The sequence below is a fragment of the Pristiophorus japonicus genome, chromosome 7 (assembly GCF_044704955.1).
Source record: "Pristiophorus japonicus isolate sPriJap1 chromosome 7, sPriJap1.hap1, whole genome shotgun sequence".
Lineage (NCBI taxonomy): Eukaryota > Metazoa > Chordata > Chondrichthyes > Pristiophoridae > Pristiophorus > Pristiophorus japonicus.
Genome location: NC_091983.1, coordinates 106,720,295 through 106,742,881, shown reverse-complemented (window position 1 = coordinate 106,742,881; position 22,587 = coordinate 106,720,295).

Here is a 22,587-nt window from a genome sequence, read left to right as displayed (position 1 = left end):
GGGTGTTCTGATGGCAAGGTATCGATTTTATACATGTCAACGGTCTGATGCTCTCAGTCGGCTACTATTGCCCACCACCGGGTGGAAATCGCACAGCCTGCAAACTTGCTCTTGGTGATGGATGTATTTGAAAACGAAAAGTCACCCATTAGGGCCGGCCAGATCAGGACGTGGACCAGCCAGGATCCTTTACTGTCCCTTGTAAAAAATCTGTGTCCTCCATGGAAGCTGGTCCAGCGTCCCAGCGGAGATGCATGAAGAGATCAAGCCGTTCCAGCGGCGCAAAGATGAAATGTCCATACAGGCAGACTGTATTTTGTGGGGTAATCGCCTAAGAAAGGCAGGGAAACATTCATACGCGACCGACACAGTACCCACCCGGGCATAGTAATGATGAAAGCTTTGGCCAGATCCCATGTGTGGTGGCCCGGCATCGACTCAGATTTGGAGCCTTGCGTGCGCCAATGCAACACTTGCTCTCAACTGAGCAATGCATCCAGGGAGGCACCACTAAGTTTGTGGTCATGGCCCTTCAAACCGTGGTCTAGGATCCACATTGACTTCGCTGGCCCGTTTCGAGGCAAAATGTTCTTGGTTGTTGTGGATGCTTATTCAAAATGGATTGTGTTATGTATTTAACCCTTGGCAACCGGAATCACACCACCACCAGAAGGCCTACCTGTTGGAGTCCCAAGGGATCCCAGCATTCCTTGGGAGCACTGTATATAAGCAGGCCTCCCACGCGGTACCTGCATTCTGGAGTCTAATTAAAGGAGCTAAGGTCACACTTGCTCATTGCTCAAAGTACACAGTTTCATCCTTTATTATGAGCGTAATAATTGGCGACGGGGTAACGAACAACCGTGCGAAAATGCAAAGAACAGTTGGTATCATGGAGAAGTTCTCAGAAGGGGACGATTGGGAGGCCTTCGTGGAGTGACTTAACCAATACTTCGTGGCCAACAAGCTGGAAGGGGACGAGAATGCTGCCAAACGAAGGGCGATCCTTCTTACCATCTGTGGGGCAACAACCTATATCCTCATGAAGAATCTTCTAGCTCCGGTAAAATCAACAACCAAATCCTATGAAGAATTATGTACGCTGGTCCAGGAGCACCTAAATCCTAAGGAAAGCATTTTGATGGCGAGGTATTGGTTCTACACGTGTCGACAGTCGCAGGGCCAGGAAGTGGCGAGCTACGTCGCCGAACTAAGGCGCCATGCAGGACATTGCGAATTTGATTGATTACTTGAACAAATGCTGAGAGACTTTTTTGTGCTTGGCATTGGCCACAAGGTAATCCTTCGCAAACTATTGTCTGTTGAAACACCGAATCTGAGCAAAGCTATAACGATAGCCCAGTCATTTATGTCCACCAGCGATGACACCAAACAAATTTCGCAGCATAAACAGATTTCGGCCAGTACTGTGCACGAAGTAACGTCGTTTTCGAGCAGGAATATACATGGCAGAACGTACACGCCGGGTGCTGCACGACCTCATATGACCCAGAGTCTGCCATCAATGCGAGGCAATTAACACCTTGTTGACGCTGTGGAGGTGATCATTGGGCCCATCAATGCCGCTTCAAACACCATGTGTGCAAGGGCTGCAGAACAATGGGACACCTCCAGCAAATGTGCAGGCGAGCTGCAAACCCTGCAAACTACCACATTGCAGAGGAAGATCGATCCATGGTGGATCCGGCTGAACTAGAGATTCAAACCGAGGAGGCAGAAGTGTACGGGGTACACACCTTCACACAAAATGTCCACCGATAATGTTAAAAGTTGAACTGAACGGAATTACAGTATCCATGGAACTGGACACGGGTGCGAGTCTGTCCATAATGAGCAAAAGGCCTTCGACAGGCTGTGGTGCAACAAGGCACACAGGCCCAAGCTCAGCCCCATTCATACCAAGCTAAGGACTTACACCAAGGAGCGGGGAGTCGGGAGGCGGAGCGCCAGGCGAGCGGCCAACAAGAGGCCCACCAGTAGAGCGGATAGGTGAGCGGGGAGTCGGGAGGCGGAGCGCCAGACGAGCAGCCTACAAGGGGCCCACCAGCAGCATCGGAGAGGCGAGCGGGGAGTCGGGAGGCGGAGCGCCAGGCGAGTGGCCTACAAGAGGCCCACCAGCAACGCGGAGAGATGAGCGGGGAGTCGGGAGGAGGAGCGCCAGACGAGCAGCCTACAAGGGGCCCACCAGCAGCGCGGAGAGATGAGCGGGGAGTCGGGAGGCGGAGCGCCAGGTGAGCGGCCAACAAGAGGCCCACCAGCAGCGCGGAGAGATGAGCGGGGAGTCGGGAGGCGGAGCGCCAGACGAGCAGCCTACAAGGGGTCCACCAGCAGCGCGGAGAGATGAGCGGGGAGCCGGGAGGTGGAGCGCCAGGTGAGCGGCCTACAAGAGGCCCACCAGCAGCGTCGGAGAGGCGAGTGGGGAGCCGGGAGATGGAGCGCCAGGCGAGTGGCCTGCAAGAGGACCACCAGCAGCGTCGGAGAGGCGAGTGGGGAGCCGGGAGATGGAGCGCCAGGCGAGCGGCCTACAAGAGGACCACCAGCAGCGCAGAGAGGCGAGCTTGTGCAGCTGTAGCTGGGAGAGAAGACAAAAAAGAAGTAGAAAGAAATCGAAAGGTGACATCACAGCCAAGGGGGTAAGTGATTGGTAAATAGTTTTTATTTTTCTTTCCCTTATCAGTAAGTAGCCTTTTAGCCTTGTTGTTGCAAAATTAAGTTGATCTAGGGGTTAAGTCATGGCAGGAGAGCTCAGACACGTGTTATGCTCCTCCTGTACTATGTGGGAAGTCAGGGATGCTTTCGGTGTCCCTGACGACTACGTGTGCGGGAAGTGTATCCGGCTGCAGCTCCTGACGGACCGCATTGTGGCACTGGAACTGCGGATGGATTCACTCTGGAGCATGCACGATGCTGAGAATGATATGAATAGCACATTTAATGAGTTGGTCTTACTGCAGGAAAAGGGTACACAGCCAGATAGGGAATGGATGACCACAGGAAGAGCAGTGCAAGGAAGGTAGTGCAGGGGTCCCCTGCGGTCATCCCCCTGCAAAACAGATACACCGCTTTGGGTACTGTTGAGGGGGATGACCCATCAGGGGAGGGCAGCAGCAGCCAAGTTCATGGCAGCGTGGGTGGCTCTGCTGCACAGGGGGGCAGGAAAAAGAGTGGGAGAGCTATAGTGATAGGGAATTCAATTGTAAGGGGAATAGATAGACGTTTCTGCGGCCGCAACCGAGACTCCAGGATGGTATGTTGCCTCCCTGGTGCAAGGGTCAAGGATGTCTCGGAGCGGGTGCAGGGCATTCTGAAAAGGGAGGGTGAACAGCCAGTTGTCGTGGTGCATATAGGTACCAAGGATAGAGGTAAAAAAAAAGGGATGAGGTCCTACAAGACGAATTTAGGGAGCTAGAAGCTAAATTAAAAAGTAGGACCTCAAAAGTAGTAATCTCAGGATTGCTACCAGTGCCATGTGCTAGCCAAGAGTAGGAATCGCAGGATAGCTCAGATGAATATGTGGCTTGAGGAGTGGTGCAGCAGGGAGGGATTCAAATTCCTGGGACATTGGAACCGGTTCTGGGGGAGGTGGGACCAGTACAAACTGGACGGTCTGCATCTGGGCAGGACCGGAACCAATGTCCGAGGGGGAGTGTTTGCTAGTGCTGTTGGGGAGGAGTTAAACTAATATGGCAGGGGGATGGGAACCTATGCAGGGAGACCGAGGGAAGTAGAATGGGGGCAGAAGCAAAAGATAGAAAGAAGAAAAGAAAAAGTAGAGGGCAGAGAAACCTAAGGCAAAAAGCAAAAAGGGCCACATTACAGCAAAATTCTAAAGGGGCAAAGTGTTGCGTATCTGTAAAGCATGCACTCCCATGTTCCACCACCAAGGAGTGCATCCCCTGAAGTCCTAAGGGATGCCAGCATCCCTTGGGAGCACTGTATGTAAGCCGGCCCCAAAGGCCTGTTCCTTACTTTGGAGTGTCTTAATAAAGGCTGAGGTCACTGTTACTTTGACCTCCCTGTGTGCAGTCTCATCAGTGTTAGGAACACAAAACAAAGTGTGTGAGAAAGACAAGCCTGAAAGCTCTGTGCCTCAATGCGAGGAGTATTCGGAATAAGGTGGACGAATTAACTGTGCAGATAGCAGTTAACGGGTATGATGTAATTGGTATCACGGAGACATGGCTCCAGGATGACCAAGGCTGGGAACTCAACATCCAGGGGTATTCAACATTTAGGAAGGATAGACAGAAAGGAAAAGGAGGCGGGGTGGTATTGCTTGTTAAAGATGAAATTCATGCAATAATAAGAAAGGACATTACTTGGATGATGTGGAATCGGTATGGGTGGAGCTGCGGAATGCCAAGAGGCAGAAAACGCTAGTGGGAGTTGTGTACAGACCACCAAATAGTAGCAGTAAGGTTGGGGACAGCATCAAACAAGAAATTAGGGATGCATCCAATAAAGGTATAGTAGTTATCATGGGTGACTTTAATCTACATATTGATTGGGCTAACCAAACTGGTAGCAATGCAGTGGAGGAGGATTTCCTGGAGTGTATTAGGATGGTTTTCTCGACCAATATGTCGAGGAACCAACCAGGGAGTTGGCCATCCTAGACTGGGTGATGTGTAATGAGAAAGGATTAATTAGCAATCTTGTTGTGCGAGACCCCTTGGGGAAGAGTGAACATAACATGGTAGAATTCTTTATTAGGATGGAGAGTGACACAGTTAATTCAGAAACTAGGATCCTGAACTTAAGGAAAGGTAACTTCAATGGTCTGAGGCGTGAATTAGCTAGAATTGACTGGCAAATGATACTTAAAGGGTTGACGGTGGATACGCAATGGCAAACATATAAAGATCACATGGATGAATTTCAGCAATTGTACATCCCTGTCTGGAGTAAAAGTAAAACATGGAAGGTGGCTTTTTTTGAGGATGTAACTAGTGAAGTGGACAAGGGAGAACCAGTGGATGTGGTGTATTTGGACTTTCAAAAGGCTTCTGACAAGGTCCCGCACAAGAGATTGGTGTGCAAAATCAAAGCGCATGGTATTGGGGGTAATATACTGACGTGGATAGAGATCTGGTTGGCAGACAGGAAGCAGAGAGTCGGGATAAATGGATCCTTTTCAGAATGGCAGGCAATGACTAGTGGAGTGCCGCACGGCTCAGTGCTGGGACCCCAGCTCTTTACAATATTCATCAACGATTTGAATGAAGGAATTGAGTGTAATATCTCCAAATTTGCAGATGACACTAAACTGGATGGTGGTGTGAGCTGTGAGGAGGACGCTAAAAGACTGCAGGGTGACTTGGACAGATTAGGTGAGTGGGCAAACGGATGGCAGATGCAGTATAATGTGGATAAATGTGAGGTTATCCATTTTGGGAGCAAAAACACGAAGGCAGAATATTATCTTAATGTCGGCAGTTGAGGAAAATGGGAGGTACAACAAGACCTGGGTGTCATGGTTCATCAGTCATTGAAGGTTGGCATGCAGGTACAGCAGGCGGTGAAGAAGGCAAATGGTATGTTGGCTTTCATAGCTAGGGGATTTGAGTATAGGAGCAGGGAGATCTTACTGCAGTTGTACAGGGCCTTAGTGAGGCCTTACCTGGAATATTTTGTTCAGGGTTGGTCTGTTAATCTGAGGAAGGACGTTCTTGCTATTGAGGGAGCACAGCGAAGGTTCACCAGACTAATTCCAGGGATGGCTGGACTGTCATATGAGGAGAGACTGGATGAACTGGACCTTTATTCACTGGAGTTTAGAAGGATGAGAGGGGATCTCATAGAAACATATAAGATTCTGACGGGATAGGACAGGTTAGATGCGGGAACAATGTTCCCGATGTTGGGGAAGTCCAGAGCCAGGGGACATAGTCTTAGGATAAGGGGTAGGCCATTTAGGACTGAGATGAGGAGAAATTTCTTCACTCAGAGAGTTGTTAACCTGCGGAATTTCCTGTCGTAGAGAGTTGTTGAAGCCAGTTCATTGGATATATTCAAGAGGGAGTTAGATATGGCCCTTACGGCTAAGGGGATCAAGGGATATGGGGAGAAAGCAGGAAAGGGGTACTGAGGGAATGATCAGCCATTATCTTTTTGAATAGCGGTGCAGGCTCGAAGGGCCGAATGGCCTACTCCTGCACCTATTTTCTATGTTTCTATGTTTCAACCGTGGCTAACAAGGGAAATTAAGGATAGTGATAAATCCATGGAAGAGGCATATAAATTGGCCAGAAAAAGCAGCAAATCTGAGGACTGGGAGAAATTTAGAATTCAGCAGAGGAGGACAAAGGGTTTAATTAAGAGGGGGAAAATAGAGTACAAGAAAAAGCTTGCCGGGAACATTTAAACTGACTACAAAAGGACAACGGGTGTTAAAAAAACAAACCTGAAGGCTTTGTGTCTTAATGCAAGGAGCATCCGTAATAAGGTGGATGAATTAACTGTGCAAATAGATGTTAACAAATATGATGTGATTGGGATTACAGAGACATGGCTCCAGGATGATCAGGGCTGGGAACTCAACATCCAAGGGTATTCAACATTCAGGAAGGATAGAATAAAAAGAAAAGGAGGTGGGGTAGCATTGTTGGTTAAAGAGGAGATTAATGCAATAGTTAGGAAGGACATTAGCTTGGATGATGTGGAATCTATATGGGTAGAGCTGCAGAACACCAAAGGGCAAAAAACGTTAGTGGGAGTTGTGTACAGACCTCCAAACAGTAGTAGTGATGTTGGGGCGGACATCAAACAGGAAATTAGGGGTGCATGCAATAAAGGTGCAACAGTTATCATGGGTGACTTTAATATGCATATAGATTGGGCTAACCAAACTGGAAGCAATACGGTGGAGGAAGATTTCCTGGAGTGCATAAGGGATGGTTTTCTAGACCAATATGTCGAGGAACCAACAAGGGGGAGGCCATCTTAGACTGGGTGTTGTGTAATGAGAGAGGATTAATTAGCAATCTCGTTGTGCGAGGCCCCTTGGGGAAGAGTGACCATAATATAGTGGAATTCTACATTAGGATGGAGAATGAAATAGTTAATTCAGAGACCATGGTCCAGAACTTAAAGAAGGGTAACTTTGAAGGTATGAGGCATGAATTGGCTAGGATAGATTGGCGAATGACACTTAAGGGGTTGACAGTGGATGGGCAATGGCAGACATTTAGAGATCGCATGGATGAACTACAACAATTGTACATCCCTCTCTGGCGTAAAAATAAAAAAGGGAAGGTGGCTCAACCGTGGCTATCAAGGGAAATCAGGGATAGTATTAAAGCCAAGGAAGTGGCATACAGATTGGCCAGAAATAGCAGCGAACCCGGGGACTGGGAGAAATTTAGAACTCAGCAGAGGAGGACAAAGGGTTTGATTAGGGCAGGGAAAATAGAGTACGAGAGGAAGCTTGTAAGGAACATTAAGACGGACTGCAAAAGCTTCTATAGATATGTAAAGAGAAAAAGATTAGTAAAGACAAACGTAGGTCCCCTGCAGTCAGAATCAGGGGAAGTCATAATGGGGAACAAAGAAATGGCAGACCAATTGAACAAGTACTTTGGTTCGGTATTCACTAAGGGGGACACAAACAACCTTCCCGATATAAAAGCGGTCAGAGGGTCTAGTAAGAAGGAGGAACTGAGGAAAATCCTTATTAGTTGGGAAATTGTGTTGGGGAAATTGATGGGATTGAAGGCCGATAAATCCCCAGGGCCTGATGGACTGCATCCCAGAGTACTTAAGGAGGTGGCCTTGGAAATAGCGGATGCATTGACAGTCATTTTCCAACATTCCATAGACTCTGGATCAGTTCCTATGGAGTGGAGGGTAGCCAATGTAACCCCACTTTTTAAAAAAGGAGGGAGAGAGAAAACAGGGAATTATAGACCGGTCAGCCTGACATCGGTAGTGGGTAAAATGATGGAATCAATTATTAAGGATGTCATAGATGTCATGTATCTCACACTACTGTATATAGCTGTATCTTACCATGCTATACATGACTGTAACTAGATATGACCTGTAACCACAAGCATACTTTACCACCAGGGGTGCACTTGTAGGAGACACTGCATACCTGTTCCACACAGGTATATAAAGGCAGGTCTCAGGCAAGTGTGGCACTCGAGAGCTGTGAAATAAAGTTGCAGGTCCAGAGTGACCTTGACTTCAGCATGTGCCTCGTGTAAGTCTGTACTGCAGGGTCAGGACTTTACAGTGGCGACGAGGATGGGATCACAGAATCCACAGAATGGCTACCAACGGCTCAGATAAGAAATACAATGCTGGAGACAATTGGGAGGACTTTATAGAAAGGCGCCAGCAAAGCTTTGTAACCAAAGACTGGTTGAGTGACGATAAGGCAGACAAGAGAAGAGCCCATCTCTTGACCAGCTGTGGCTCGAAAACATACACCTTAATGAAGGACCTGGTGGCACCCGAGAAACGAGCAAGCAAGTCGTTTGAGGAGTTGAGCACACTGGTGAGAGACCACCTGAAGCCAGCGAGCAGCCTACACATGGCCAGACAGAGGTTCTACAACTACAGACGCTGTGTGGGCCAGAGCATACCTGACTTTGTGGCAGAACTTCGGAGGCTGGCTAGTTTATATGAGTTCTCCAATGAACTAAGGAGAGAAGTACTGAGATACTTTTTTATTGAAGGAATAGGCCACGCAGACATATTCCGAAAGCTTATAGAGGCCAAGAACTTGACCCTAGAGGCAGCAGCACTGGTCGCACAGACATTCTTGGCAGGAGAAGAAGAAACGAGGTTGATCTATACTCCGGGTACGACAACTAACGAAACATCGGAACAAAGGGTTCACAGCGTGAAATAATCTGCTACGCCCACACACAGACAAAGGCAGGAGAGCAGGCCTTTAGCAGCAGGCAATGGCGCCAGAAGCCATCAAGGGCCACATGAACGGCCGTTCACACCTCATCAACCCACAATGTGAGCAATCAACTACAAACTGAGAGAAGCTCAAGAGAGATCAGCCAGACGAAGCTCATCCTTCGGAAACAATGGAAGCGGTCTCTGCTGGAGATGTGGGGGAAGGCACTCAACAAGGGGGTGTCGATTTCAGCATGCTGTTTGCAGAAACTGAAACTATACAGGGCATCTGACCCGCATGTGCAGAAAAACAGCAGCTCGGCTGGTATATGAATCGGAAGGGTCGGAAAGCGGACCAGAAGAAGGTGGGGACAATGCCCGGGACACCAAGGTACAGCGGGTCAACACGATCAATGTCCACTGTTCTTACAACAAGACGACTCCAATAATGATGAGGGTCCGACTCAATGGGATACCCGTCAACATGGAGCTGGATACGGGAGCTAGTCAATCTCTCATGAGCGTCCAACAATTTGAACAGCTGTGGCCGCACAAAAGCAACAGACCAAAACTCACAAGGATCGACACCAAACGAAGGACCTATACCAAAGAAATCATCCCAGTCCTTGGCACCGCCATGCACTCAGTCACACACAAAGGGGCAGTGAACCGACTTCCCCTGTGGATTAACATAGAAACATAGAACATAGAAAATAGGTGCAGGAGTAGGCCATTCGGCCCTTCTAGCCTGCACCGCCATTCAATGAGTTCATGGCTGAACATTCAACTTCAGTACCCCATTCCTGCTTTCTCGCCATACCCCTTGATCCCCCTAGTAGTAAGGACCTCATCTAACTCCTTTTTGAATATATTTAGTGAATTGGCCTCAACAACTTTCTGTGGTAGAGAATTCCACAGGTTCACCACTCTCTGGGTGAAGAAGTTCCTCCGCATCTCGGTCCTAAATGGCTTACCCCTTATCCTTAGACTGTGACCTCTGGTTCTGGACTTCCCCAACATTGGGAACATTCTTCCTGCATCTAACCTGTCTAACCCCGTCAGAATTTTAAACGTTTCTATGAGGTCCCCTCTCATTCTTCTGAACTCCAGTGAATACAAGCCCAGTTGATCCAGTCTTTCTTGATAGGTCAGTCCCGCCATCCCGGGAATCAGTCTGGTGAACCTTCGCTGCACTCCCTCAATAGCAAGAATGTCCTTCCTCAGGTTAGGAGACCAAAACTGTACACAATACTCCAGGTGTGGCCTCACCAATGCCCTGTACAACTGTAGCAACACCTCCCTGCCCCTGTACTCAAATCCCCTTGCTATGAAGGCCAACATGCCATTTGCTTTCTTAACCGCCTGCTGCACCTGCATGCCAACCTTCAATGACTGATGTACCATGACACCCAGGTCTCTTTGCACCTCCCCTTTTCCTAATCTGTCACCATTCAGATAATAGTCTGTCTCTCTGTTTTTACCACCAAAGTGGATAACCTCACATTTATCCACATTATACTTCATCTGCCATGCATTTGCCCACTCACCTAACCTATCCAAGTCGCTCTGCAGCCTCACAGCATCCTCCTCGCAGCTCACACTGCCACCCAACTTCGTGTCATCAGCAAATTTGGAGATACTACATTTAATCCCCTCATCTAAATCATTAATGTACAGTGTAAAAAGCTGGGGCCCCAGCACAGAACCTTGCGGTACCCCACTAGTCACTGCCTGCCATTCTGAAAAGTACCCATTTACTCCTACTCTTTGCTTCCTGTATGACAACCAGTTCTCAATCCATGTCAGTACACTACCCCCAATCCCATGTGCTCTAACTTTGCACATCAATCTCTTGTGTGGGACCTTGTCGAACGCCTTCTGAAAGTCCAAATATACCACATCAACTGGTTCTCCCTTGTCCACTCTACTGGAAACATCCTCAAAAAATTCCAGAAGATTTGTCAAGCATGATTTCCCTTTCACAAATCCATGCTGACTTGGACCTATCATGTCACCTCTTTCCAAATGCACTGCTATGACATCCTTAATAATTGATTCCATCATTTTACCCACTACCGATGTCAGGCTGACCGGTCCATAATTCCCTGTTTTCTCTCTCCCTCCTTTTTTAAAAAGTGGGGTTACATTGGCTACCCTCCACTCCATAGGAACTGATCCAGTGTCAATGCAATGTTGGAAAATGACTGTCAACGCATCCACTATTTCCAAGGCCACTTCCTTAAGTACTCTGGGATGCAGTCCATCAGGCCCTGGGGATTTATCGGCCTTCAATCCCATCAATTTCCCCAACACAATTTCCCGGCTAATAAGGATTTCCCTCAGTTCCTCCTCCTTACTAGACTCCCCGACCCCTTTTATAACCGGAAGGTTGTTCGTGTCCTCCTTCGTGAATACCGAACCAAAGTACTTGTTCAATTGGTCCGCCATTTCTTTGTTCCCCGTTATGACTTCCCCTGATTCTGACTGCAGGGGACCTATGTTTGTCTTTACTAACCTTTTTCTCTTTACATATCTATAGAAACTTTTGCAATCCGTCTTAATGTTCCCTGCAAGCTTCTTCTCATACTCCATTTTCCCTGCCTAATCAAACCCTTTGTCCTCCTCTGCTGAGTTCTAAATTTCTCCCAGTCCCCAGGTTCGCTGCTATTTCTGGCCAATTTGTATGCCACTTCCTTGGCTTTAATACAATCCCTGATTTCCCTTGATAGCCACGGTTGAGCCACCTTCCCTTTTTTATTTTTATGCCAGACAGGAATGTACAATTGTTGTAGTTCATCCATGCGGTCTCTAAATGTCTGCCATTGCCCATCCACAGTCAACCCCTTAAGTATCATTCGCCAATCCATCCCAGCCAATTCACACCTCATACCTTCAAAGTTAGCCTTCTTTAAGTTCTGGACCATGGTCTCTGAATTAATTGTTTCATTCTCCATCCCAATGCAGAATTCCACCATATTATGGTCACTCTTCCCCAAGGGGCCTCGCACAACGAGATTGTTAATTAATCCTCTCTCATTACATAACACCCAGTCTAAGATGGCCTCCCCCCTAGTTGGTTCCTCGACATATTGGTCTAAAAAACCATCCCTTATGCACTACAGAAAATCCTCCTCCACCGTATTGCTTCCAGTTTGGTTAACCCAATCTATGTGCATATTAAAGTCACCCATTATAACTGCTGCACCTTTATTGCACGCACCCCTAATTTCATGTTTGATGCCCTCCCCAACATCACTACTACTGTTTGGAGGTCTGTACACAACTCCCACTAACGTTTTTTGCCCTTTGGTGTTCTGCAGCTCTACCCATATAGATTCCACATCATCCAAGCTAATGTCCTTCCTCACTATTGCCTTAATCTCCTCCTTAACCAGCAATGCTACCCCACCTCCTTTTCCTTTTATTCTATCCTTCCTGAATGTTGAATACCCCTGGATGTTGAGTTCCCAGCCCTGATCATCCTGGAGCCACGTCTCCGTAATCCCAATCACATCATATTTGTTAACATCTATTTGCACAGTTAATTCATCCACCTTATTGCGGATACTCCTTGCATTAAGACACAAAGCTTTTAGGCTTGTTTTTTTAACACCCTCTGTCCTTTTATAATTTTGCTGTACAATGGCCCTTTTTGTTCTTTGCCTTGGGTTTCTCTGCCCTCCACTTTTCCTCATCTCCTTTCTGTCTTTTGTTTTTGCCTCCTTTTTGTTTCCCTCTATCTCCCTGCATTGGTTCCCATCCCCCTGCCATATTAGTTTAACTCCTCCCCAACAGCACTAGCAAACACTCCCCCGAGGACATTGGTTCCGATTCTGCCCAGGTGCAGACCGTCCGGATTGTACTGGTCCCACCTCCCCCAGAACCGGTTCCAATGCCCCAGGAATTTGAATCCCTCCCTGCTGCACCATTGCTCAAGCCACGTATTCATCTGAGCTATCCTGTGATTCCTACTCTGACTAGCACGTGGCACTGGTAGCAATCCCGAGATTACTACTTTTGAGGTCCTACTTTTTAATTTCGCTCCTAGCTCCTTAAATTCATTTCGTAGGAACTCATCCCTTTTTTTACCTATGTCATTGGTACCAACGTGCACCACGACAACTGGCTGTTCTCCCTCCCTTTTTAGAATGTCCTGCACCCGCTCCGAGACATCCTTGACCCTTGCACCAGGGAGGCAACATACCATCCTGGAGTCTCCGGAGATCTCCCAGCACTGATGGGGAGAAGTTGGCTGGAAAAACTAAATTGGAAATGGGATGATGTTCACGCCATGTCGTCAGAGGAACGGACCTCCTGCTCAACATTTCTAAGTCATTTTGAAAATCTCTTTCAGCCAGGTGTGGGCACTTTCAAAGGAGCTAAAGTTAAAATCTACATCACACAGGATGCCAGACCGGTCCATCACAAGACTAGAGCTGTGCCTTACGTGATGAGGGAAAAGATTGAACACGAACTGGACCGGCTTCTCACCCGTGGAATTTAGCGACTGGGCAAGTCCTATCGTCCCCGTCATGAAGCCTGATGGATCCGTACGAATCTGTGGGGATTACAAGTCTACCATAAACAGAGTCTCCCTACAGGACCAATACCCGCTGCCCAGAGCAGAGGACCTATTTGCCACAATCTTTTCTCGAAACTAAATCTCACATCTGCGTATATGACGCAAGAACTGACCGAAGAGTCTAAGCTACTCACCACCATCAACACACATCGAGGCCTTTTTATGTACAATCGATGCCCATTCGGAATCAGGTTGGCAGCTGCTATATTCCAGCACAACATGGAGAGTCTGCTTAAGTCCATCCCGGGGACGGTTGTGTTTCAAGATGACATACTCATCACAGGCAGGGACACCGACTCCCATCTCCGCAATTTGGAGGAAGTACTAAGTCGATTGGATCGGGTAGGCCTAAGAGTTAAGAAATCCAAATGTCTGTTTCTCGCACCCGAGGTTGAATTTTTGGGCAGAAGGATTGCCGCTGATGGAATCCGCCCAACAGAACCCAAAACCGAAGCAATTCATCTGGCACCCAGGCCCCGGAATGGCTCGGAACTGCGTGCCTTTCTCGGGCTACTCAATTACTTTGGGAACTTTATGCAGAACTTGAGCACGCTGCTGGAGCCTCTCCATGTGCTACTCAGAAAGGGGTGCGATTGGTTTTGGGGAGACGCCCAAGAATGCGTCTTCAATAAGGCACGCAACCTTCTATGTTCCAACAGTGTTTTAGCCTTTTTTGACCCAGGTTAAAATCTAGTTCTTACATGTGATGCGTCAGCGTACGGGGTTGGCTGCATTTTACAGCATGTCAATGATGCGGGTAAATTACAACCCATTGCTTATGCCCCCAGGTCACTTTCGCGGGCAGAGTGCGGGTACGGTATGGTTGAAAAGGAGGTGCTCGTGTGCGTGTACGGGGTCAAAAAGATGCACCAATACCTTTTTGGGGCCAAGTTCTCGTTAGAAACCGACCACAAACCCCTCACGTCCCTACTATCCGAGTGCAAGGCAATAACCGCCAACACCTCAGCGTGCATTCAGCGGTGGGCACTGCTGCTGGCATACAGATCTCGTCCGCATTCATTGACTGGGGTTCCACCCGCGCAACTATTGATGAAACGGACCTTAAAGACGAGGCTCTCGTTAATCCTCCCAGACATGCATGAAATTGTAAAGGTAAAGCGCCGGAAGCTAACAGATTACCATGACCGAAATTCGAGGGGGAGGTGGAATGAGATAGGGGACAAAGTGTTTGTGCTAAACTATGGCAGGGGTCCCAAATGGCTTGCAGGGACAGTAACAGGCAAGGAAGGAAACAGGCTACTGGTTGTACAAGTGGACAATGGACAAACCTGCCGGAGGCATATAGACGAAGTAAAAAGTAGATTCACCAACAACACTGCAGAACCAGAGGCAGACTACAATGTAGAACTCACACCACACCTGGTGGACAGACAGAGGGAACAACCTGAGGAAAGGGCAGTCTCAACAGACAGCCCAGGCGAGACACCAGTAATCATACTGAACGAAACAGACAGCCCAGGTGAGATACCATCAATCACACTGAAAGAAAAACAGGCACCAAGGCAAACAGCTGAACCACAACTAAGACGCTCCACACGAGAGCATAGACCACTTATGAGACTGAATCTATAAAGACAATAAGACCTTGGGGGAGGGTGATGTCATGTATCTCACACAACTGTATTTCGCTGTATCTTACCATGCTATACATGACTGTAACTAGATATGACCTGTAACCACAAACATACTTTACCACCAGGGGTGCACTTGCAGGAGACACTGCATACCTGTTCCACACAGGTATATAAAGACAGGTCTCAGGCAAGTATGGCACTCGAGAGCTGTGAAATAAAGGTGCAGGTCCAGAGTGACCTTGACTTCAGCATGTGCCTCGTGTAAGTCTGTACTGCAGGGTCAAGACTATACAATAGCAGCGCATTTGGAAAGAGGTGACATGATCGGTCCAAGTCAGCATGGATTTTTGAAAGGGAAATCATGCTTGACAAATCTTCTGGAATTTTTTGAGGATGTTTCCAGTAGAGTGGACAAGGGAGAACCAGTTGATGTAGTGTATTTGGACTTTCAGAAGGCTTTCGACAAGGTCCCACACAAGAGATTAATGTGCAAAGTTAAAGCACATGGGACTGGGGGTAATGTGCTGACGTGGATTGAGAACTGGTTGGCAGACAGGAAGCAAAGAGTAGGAGTAAATGGATACTTTTCAGAATGGCAGGCAGTGACTAGTTGGGTACCGCAAGGTTCTGTGCTGGGGCCCCAGCTGTTTACATTGTACATTAATGATTTAGACGAGGGGATTAAATATAGTATCTCCAAATTTGCGGATGACACTAAGTTGGGTGGCAGGGTGAGCTGCGAGGAGCATGCTATGAGGCTGCAGAGTGACTTGGATAGGTTAGGTGAGTGGGCAAATGCATGGCAGATGAAGTATAATATGGATAAATGTGAGGTTATCCACTTTGGTGGTAAAAACAGAGAAACAGACTATTATCTGAATGGTGACAGATTAGGAAAAAGGGAGGTGCAACGAGACCTGGGTGTCATGGTACATCAGTCATTGAAGGTTGGCATGCAGGTCCAGCAGGTGGTTAAGAAAGCAAATGGCATGTTGGCCTTCATAGCGAGGTGATTTGAGTACAGGGGCAGGGAGGTGTTACTACAGTTGTACAGGGCCTTGGTGAGGCCACACCTGGAGTATTGTGTTCACTTTTGGTCTCCTAACTTGAGGAAGGACATTCTTGCTATTGAGGAAGTGCAGCAAAGGTTCAGCAGACTGATTCCCGGGATGGCAGGATTGACATATCAAGAAAGACTGGATCAACTGGGCTTGTATTCACTGGAGTTCAGAAGAATGAGAGGGGATCTCATAGAAACATTTAAAATTCTGACGGGTTTTGAAAGGTTAGATGCAGGAAGAATGTTCCCAATGTTGGGGAAGTCCAGAACCAGGGGTCACAGTCTAAGGATAAGGGGTAAGCCATTTAGGACCGAGATGAGGAGAAACTTCTTCACCCAGAGAGTGGTGAACCTGTGGAATTCTCTACCACAGAAAGTTGTTGATGCCAGTTCATTGGATATATTCAAGAGGGGGTTAGATATGGCCCTTACGGCTACGGTGATCAAGGGGTATGGAGAGAAAGCAGGAAAGCGGTACTGAGGGAATGATCAGCCATGATCTTATCGAATGGTGGTGCAGGCTCGAAGGGCCACATGGCCTACTTCTGCACCTATTTTCTATGTTTCTATTATCCCTGTAATTGGCAGCGCAGAAGTCATAATCTCCTATGATGGAGCAGTGCACGAACTCCCACTATGGATCATGCCGGGGATAGCCCCACGCTGTTCGGCAGAATCTGGCTTGGGAAAATCCGCTGGAACTAGGACGACATCCGAATGCTTTCATCCGTCAACGACGCCTCATGTGCCCAGGTTCTGAGCAGATTTCCATCGCTGTTCGAGCCAGGTATTGGAAGTTTCTCTGGAGCGAAAGTGCAGATCCACTTGGTTCCCGGTACACGACCCATCCACAAGGCACGGGCGGTACTGTATATAATGCGAGATAAAGTGGAAATTGAGCTGGACAGGCTGCTGCGGGAAGGCAGCATCGCGCCGGTGAAATTCAATGAGTGGGCCAGTCTGATTGTCCTGGTACTCAAACGTGACGGCACGGTCAGAATTTGTGGGGACTATAAAGTAACTGTTTTTCACTACAGGAGCAGTACCCGCTACCAAGGCAGACGACCTATTAGCGACCCTGGTTGGAGGAAAGACATTCGCCAAGTTGGACCTGACCTTGGCCTACATGACGCAGGAGCTGGAGGAATCTTCAAAAGGCCTCACCTGCATCAACACGCACAAAGGTCTGTTCATCTATAACAGATGCCCGTTCGGGATTCGTTCGGCCGCGGCAATCTTCCAACAGAACATGGAGAGCCTGCTAAAGTCGGTTCTACGCACTGTGGTTTTCCAGGACGACATACTGGTCACAGGTCGGGACACCGTCGAACACTTGAAGAATGTGGAAGATGTTATAAGTTGGCTAGATCGCGTGGGACTCGGGTTGAAACACTCGGAGTGTGTTTTCCTAGCACCTAAGGTCGAGTTCTTGCGATGAAGAATCACAGCAGACGGCATCAGACCCACCGACACAAAGACAGGGGCCATCAAGAACGCACAGAGACCACATAACGTGACAGAGCTGCGGTCGTTCCTGGGACTCCTCAACTATTTCGGTAATTTCCTACCCGGGTTGAGCACCTTGCTAGAACCCCTACATGTACTACTGCGCAAGGGAAATGACTGGGTATGGGGGAATTCATAAGAGGCTGTCTTTGAGAAAGCCAGAAATCTGTTAGGTTACACAGAACAAGAAGTTTGTATGAACATATGTAAACGATTAGTATTAGCTTGCGATGCGTCGTCATACGTGGTCAGATGTGTTTTACAACAGGCTCACGAATCGGGGAGTCCCACGCGATCTAGCCAACTTAGAACCTCTTCCAGATGTTAATCCCTTTGCTCTCTGAGAATAGTGATATGAGCGGCTTATGGTCGGTTTCAAGCTCAAACTTGAGACCAAGCAAATACTGGTGCATTCTTTTCACTCCGTAAATGCACACCAGAGTTTCTTTTTCAATCATGCTGTAGGCCCTTTTAGCCTTGGACAGACTCCTGGACGCATAAGGACGCACAAGGGATTAACAGAGTAGGAATCGCAGGATAGCTCAGATGAATACGTGGCTTGAGCAGTGGTGCAGCAGGGAGGGATTCAAATTCCTGGGGCATTGGAACCGGTTCTGGGGGAGGTGGGACCAATACAAACCGGACAGTCTGCACGTAGGCAGGACCGGAACCAATGTCCTCGGGGGAGTGTTTGCTCGTGCTGTTGGGGAGGAGTTAAACTAATATGGCAGGGGAATGGGAACCAATGCAGGGAGACAGAGGGAAACAAAAAGGAGACAAAAGCAAAAGACAGAAAGGAGATGAGTAAAAGTGGAGGGCAGAGAAACCCAAGGCAAAAAACAAAAAGGGCCACTGAATGTAAAGGGGCTGCAGGAGGTGTCAAAACTAAAAATCATGGTTTAAAAACTAGTATTAAAACACTCTACCTGAACGCACGCAGCATTCAAAATAAAGTAAATGAGTTGACGGCACAAATCATTACAAATGGGTATGATTTGGTGGCCATTACAGAAACGTGGTTGCAGGGGGGCCTAGACTGGGAATTAAACATACAGAGGTATCTGACAATTCAGAAAGATAGACAAGAAGGGAAAGGAGCTGGGGTAGCTCTGTTAATAAAGGATGATACCAGGGCAGTTGTGAGAGCCGATATTGGCTCTAATGAACAAAATGTTGAATCATTGTGGGTGGAGATTAGAGATAGTAAAGGGAAAAAGTCATTGGTGGGCGTAGTTTATAGGCCCCCAAATAATAACTTCACGGTGGGGCGGGCAATAATCAAGGGAATAATGGAGGCATGTGAAAAAGGAACGGCAGTAATCATGGGGGATTTTAACCGACATATCGATTGGTCAAATCAAATCGCATGGGGTAGCCTGGAGGAGGAATTCATAGAATGCATACGGGATTGTTTCTTAGAACAGTATGTTACAGAACCTACAAGGGAGCAAGCTATCTTAGATCTGGTCCTGTGTAATGAGACAGGAATAATGAACTATCTCCTAGTAAAAGATCCTCTCGGAATGAGTGATCACAGTATGGTTCAATTTGTAATACAGATTGAGGGTGAGGAAGTAGTGTCTCAAACGAGCATACTATGCTTGAACAAAGGGAATTACAGTGGGATGAGGGCAGAGTTGGCTAAAGTAGACTGGAAACACAGACTAAACGGTGGCACAATTGAGGAACAGTGGAGGACTTTTAAGGAGCTCTTTCATAGTGCTCAACAAAAATATATTCCAGTGAAAAAGAAGGGCGGTAAGAGAAGGGATAACCAGCCGTGGATAACCAAGGAAATAAAGGAGAGTATCAAATTAAAAACCAATGCGTATAAGGTGGCCAAGGTTAGTGGGAAAATAGAAGATTGGGAAAATTTTAAACGACAGCAAAGAATGACTAAGAAAACAATAAAGAACGAAAAGATAGATTACGAATGTAAACTTGCGCAAAACATAAAAACGGATAGTAAAAGCTTTTACAGATATATAAAACAGAAAAGAGTGACTAAAGTAAATGTTGGTCCCTTAGAAGATGAGAAGGGGGATTTAATAATGGGAAATGTGGAAATGGCTGAGATCTTAAACAATTATTTTGCTTCGGTCTTCACAGTGGAAGACACAAAAACCATGCCAGAAATTGCTAGTCACAGGAATGTGGGAAGGGAGATCCTTGAGACAATCACTATCACTAGGGGGGTAATGCTGGACAGGCTAATGGGACTCAAGGTAGACAAGTCCCCTGGTCCTGATGAAATGCATCCCAGGGCATTAAAAGAGATGGCGGAAGTTATAGCAGATGCATTCGTTATAATCTACCAAAATTCTCTGGACTCTGGGGAGGTACCAGCGGATTGGAAAGCAGCTAATGTAACGCCTCTGTTTAAAAAAGAGGGCAGACAAAAGGCAGGTGACTATAGGCCGGTTAGTTTAACATCTGTAGTGGGGAAAATGCTTGAAACTATCATTAAGGAAGAAATAGCGGGACATCTAGCTAGGAATAGTGCAATCAAGCAGACGCAGCATGGATTCATGAAGGGGAAATCATGTTTAACTAATTTACTGGAATTCTTTGAGGATATAACGAGCATGGTGGATAGAGGTGTACCGATGTATGTGGTGTATTTAGATTTTCAAAAGGCATTCGATAAAGTGCCACACAACTGCAGAAGATAAAGGTACGTGGAGTCAGTGGAAATGTATTTGCATGGATAGAGAATTGGCTGGCTAACAGAAAGCAGAGAGTCGGGATAAATGGGTCCTTTTCGGGTTGGAAATCGGTGGTTAGTGCCACAGGGATCGGTGCTGGGACCACAACTGTTTACAATATACATACATGACCTGGAAGAGGGGAGAGAGTGTAGTGTAACAAAATTTGCAGATGACACAAAGATTAGTGGGAAAGCGGGTTGTGTAGAGGACACAGAGAGGCTGCAAAGAGATTTAGATAGGTTAAGCGAATGGGCTAAGGTTTGGCAGATGGAATACAATGTCAGAAAGTGTGAGGTCATCCACCTTGGGGAAAAAAAACAGTAAAAGGGAATATTATTTGAATGGGGAGAAATTACAACATGCTGCGGTGCAGAGGGACCTGGGGGTCCTTGTGCATGAATCCCAAAAGGTTAGTTTGCAACAGGCAATCAGGAAGGCGAATGGAATGTTGGCCTTCATTGTGAGAGGGATGGAGTACAAAAGCAGGGAGGTCCTTCTGCAACTGTATAGGGTATTGGTGAGGCCGCACCTGGAGTACTGCGTGCAGTTTTGGTCACCTTACTTAAGGAAGAATATACTAGCTTTGGAGGGGGTACAGAGACGATTCACTCGGCTGATTCCGGCGATGAGGGGGTTACCTTATGATGATAGATTGAGTAGACTGGGTCTTTACTCGTTGGAGTTCAGAAGGATGAGGGGTGATCTTACAGAAACATTTAAAATAATGAAAGGGATAGACAAGATAGAGGCAGAGAGGTTGTTTCCACTGGTCGGGGAGACTAGAACTAGGGGGCACAGCCTCAAAATACGGGGGAGCCAATTTAAAACCGAGTTGAGAAGGAATTTCTTCTCCCAGAGGGTTGTGAATCTGTGGAATTCTCTGCCCAAGGAAGCAGTTGAGGCTAGCTCATTGAATGTATTCAAGTCACAGATAGATAGATTTTTAACCAATAAGGGAATTAAGGGTTATGAGGAGCGGGCAGGTAAGTGGAGCTGAGTCCACGGCCAGATCAGCCATGATCTTGTTGAATGGCGGAGCGGGCTCGAGGGGCTAGATGGCCTACTCCTGTTCCTAATTCTTATGTTCTTATGTTCTTATGCCTCTGCCCACATCCAAAGATGGGCGCTCACGCGGTCGGCATACAACTGTGTAATCCGCCACAGACCGGGCACAGAGAACTGCGCTGATGCTCTCAGTCGGCTATTATTGCCCACCACCAGGGTTGAAATGGCACAGCCTGCAGACTTGCTCATGGTGATGGATGCATTCAAAAACAAAAAGTCACCCTTTACGGCCCGTCAGATCAGGACCTGGACCAGCCAGGATCCTTTACTGTCCCTGGTAAAAAAAACTGAGTCCTCCATGGGAACTGGTCCAGCGTTCCAGCGGAGATGCAGGAGGAGATTAAGCCATTCCACAGGCGCAAAGACGAAATGTCCTTCCAGGCGGACTGTCTTTTGTGGGGTAATCGCATGGTCTTACCCAAGAAAGGAAGAGAGACGTTCATACGTGACCTACACAGCACCCAGGCATTGTAATGATGAAAGCCATAGCCAGATCCCATGTGTGATGGCCGGGCATCGATTCAGATTTAGAGTCTTGCGTGCGCCAGTGCAACACTGGCTCTCAGCTGAGCAATGCACCCAGAGAGACACCGCTAAGTTTGTGGTCGTGGCCCTCCAAACCGTGGTCTAGGATTCATGTTGACTATGCGGACCCGTTTCTCGGCAAAATGTTCTTGGCTGTTGTGGATGCTAATTCAAAATCGATTGAATGTGTAATAATGTCTGTCAGCATGTCCACCGCCACTATTGGAAGCCTACGAACCATGTTTGCCACACATAGTCTGCCTGATGTTTTAGTCAGCGACAATGGGCTGTGTTTCACCAGTGCTGAATTCAAGGAACTCATGACCCGCAATGGGATCAAGCATGTCACATCTGCCCCATCCAAGCCCGCATACAATGGCCAGGCAGAACGGGCAGTTCAAACCATCAAGCAAAGCTTGAAACATGTGTCGGAAGGCTCCCTGCAGACCCGACTGTCCGGAGTTCTGTTCAGCTACCGCACCAGACCCCACTCACTCACTGGGGTTCCCCCAGCTGAGCTGCTCATGAAAAGGGCGCTCAAAACAAGGCTCTCTCTTGTCCACCCTGATCTCCATGATCACGTCGAGGGCAGGCGGCATCAACAAAGCATGTACCATGATCGCGCAAGCTTGTCACGCAATATTGAGGTCAATGACCCTGTGTTTGTATTCA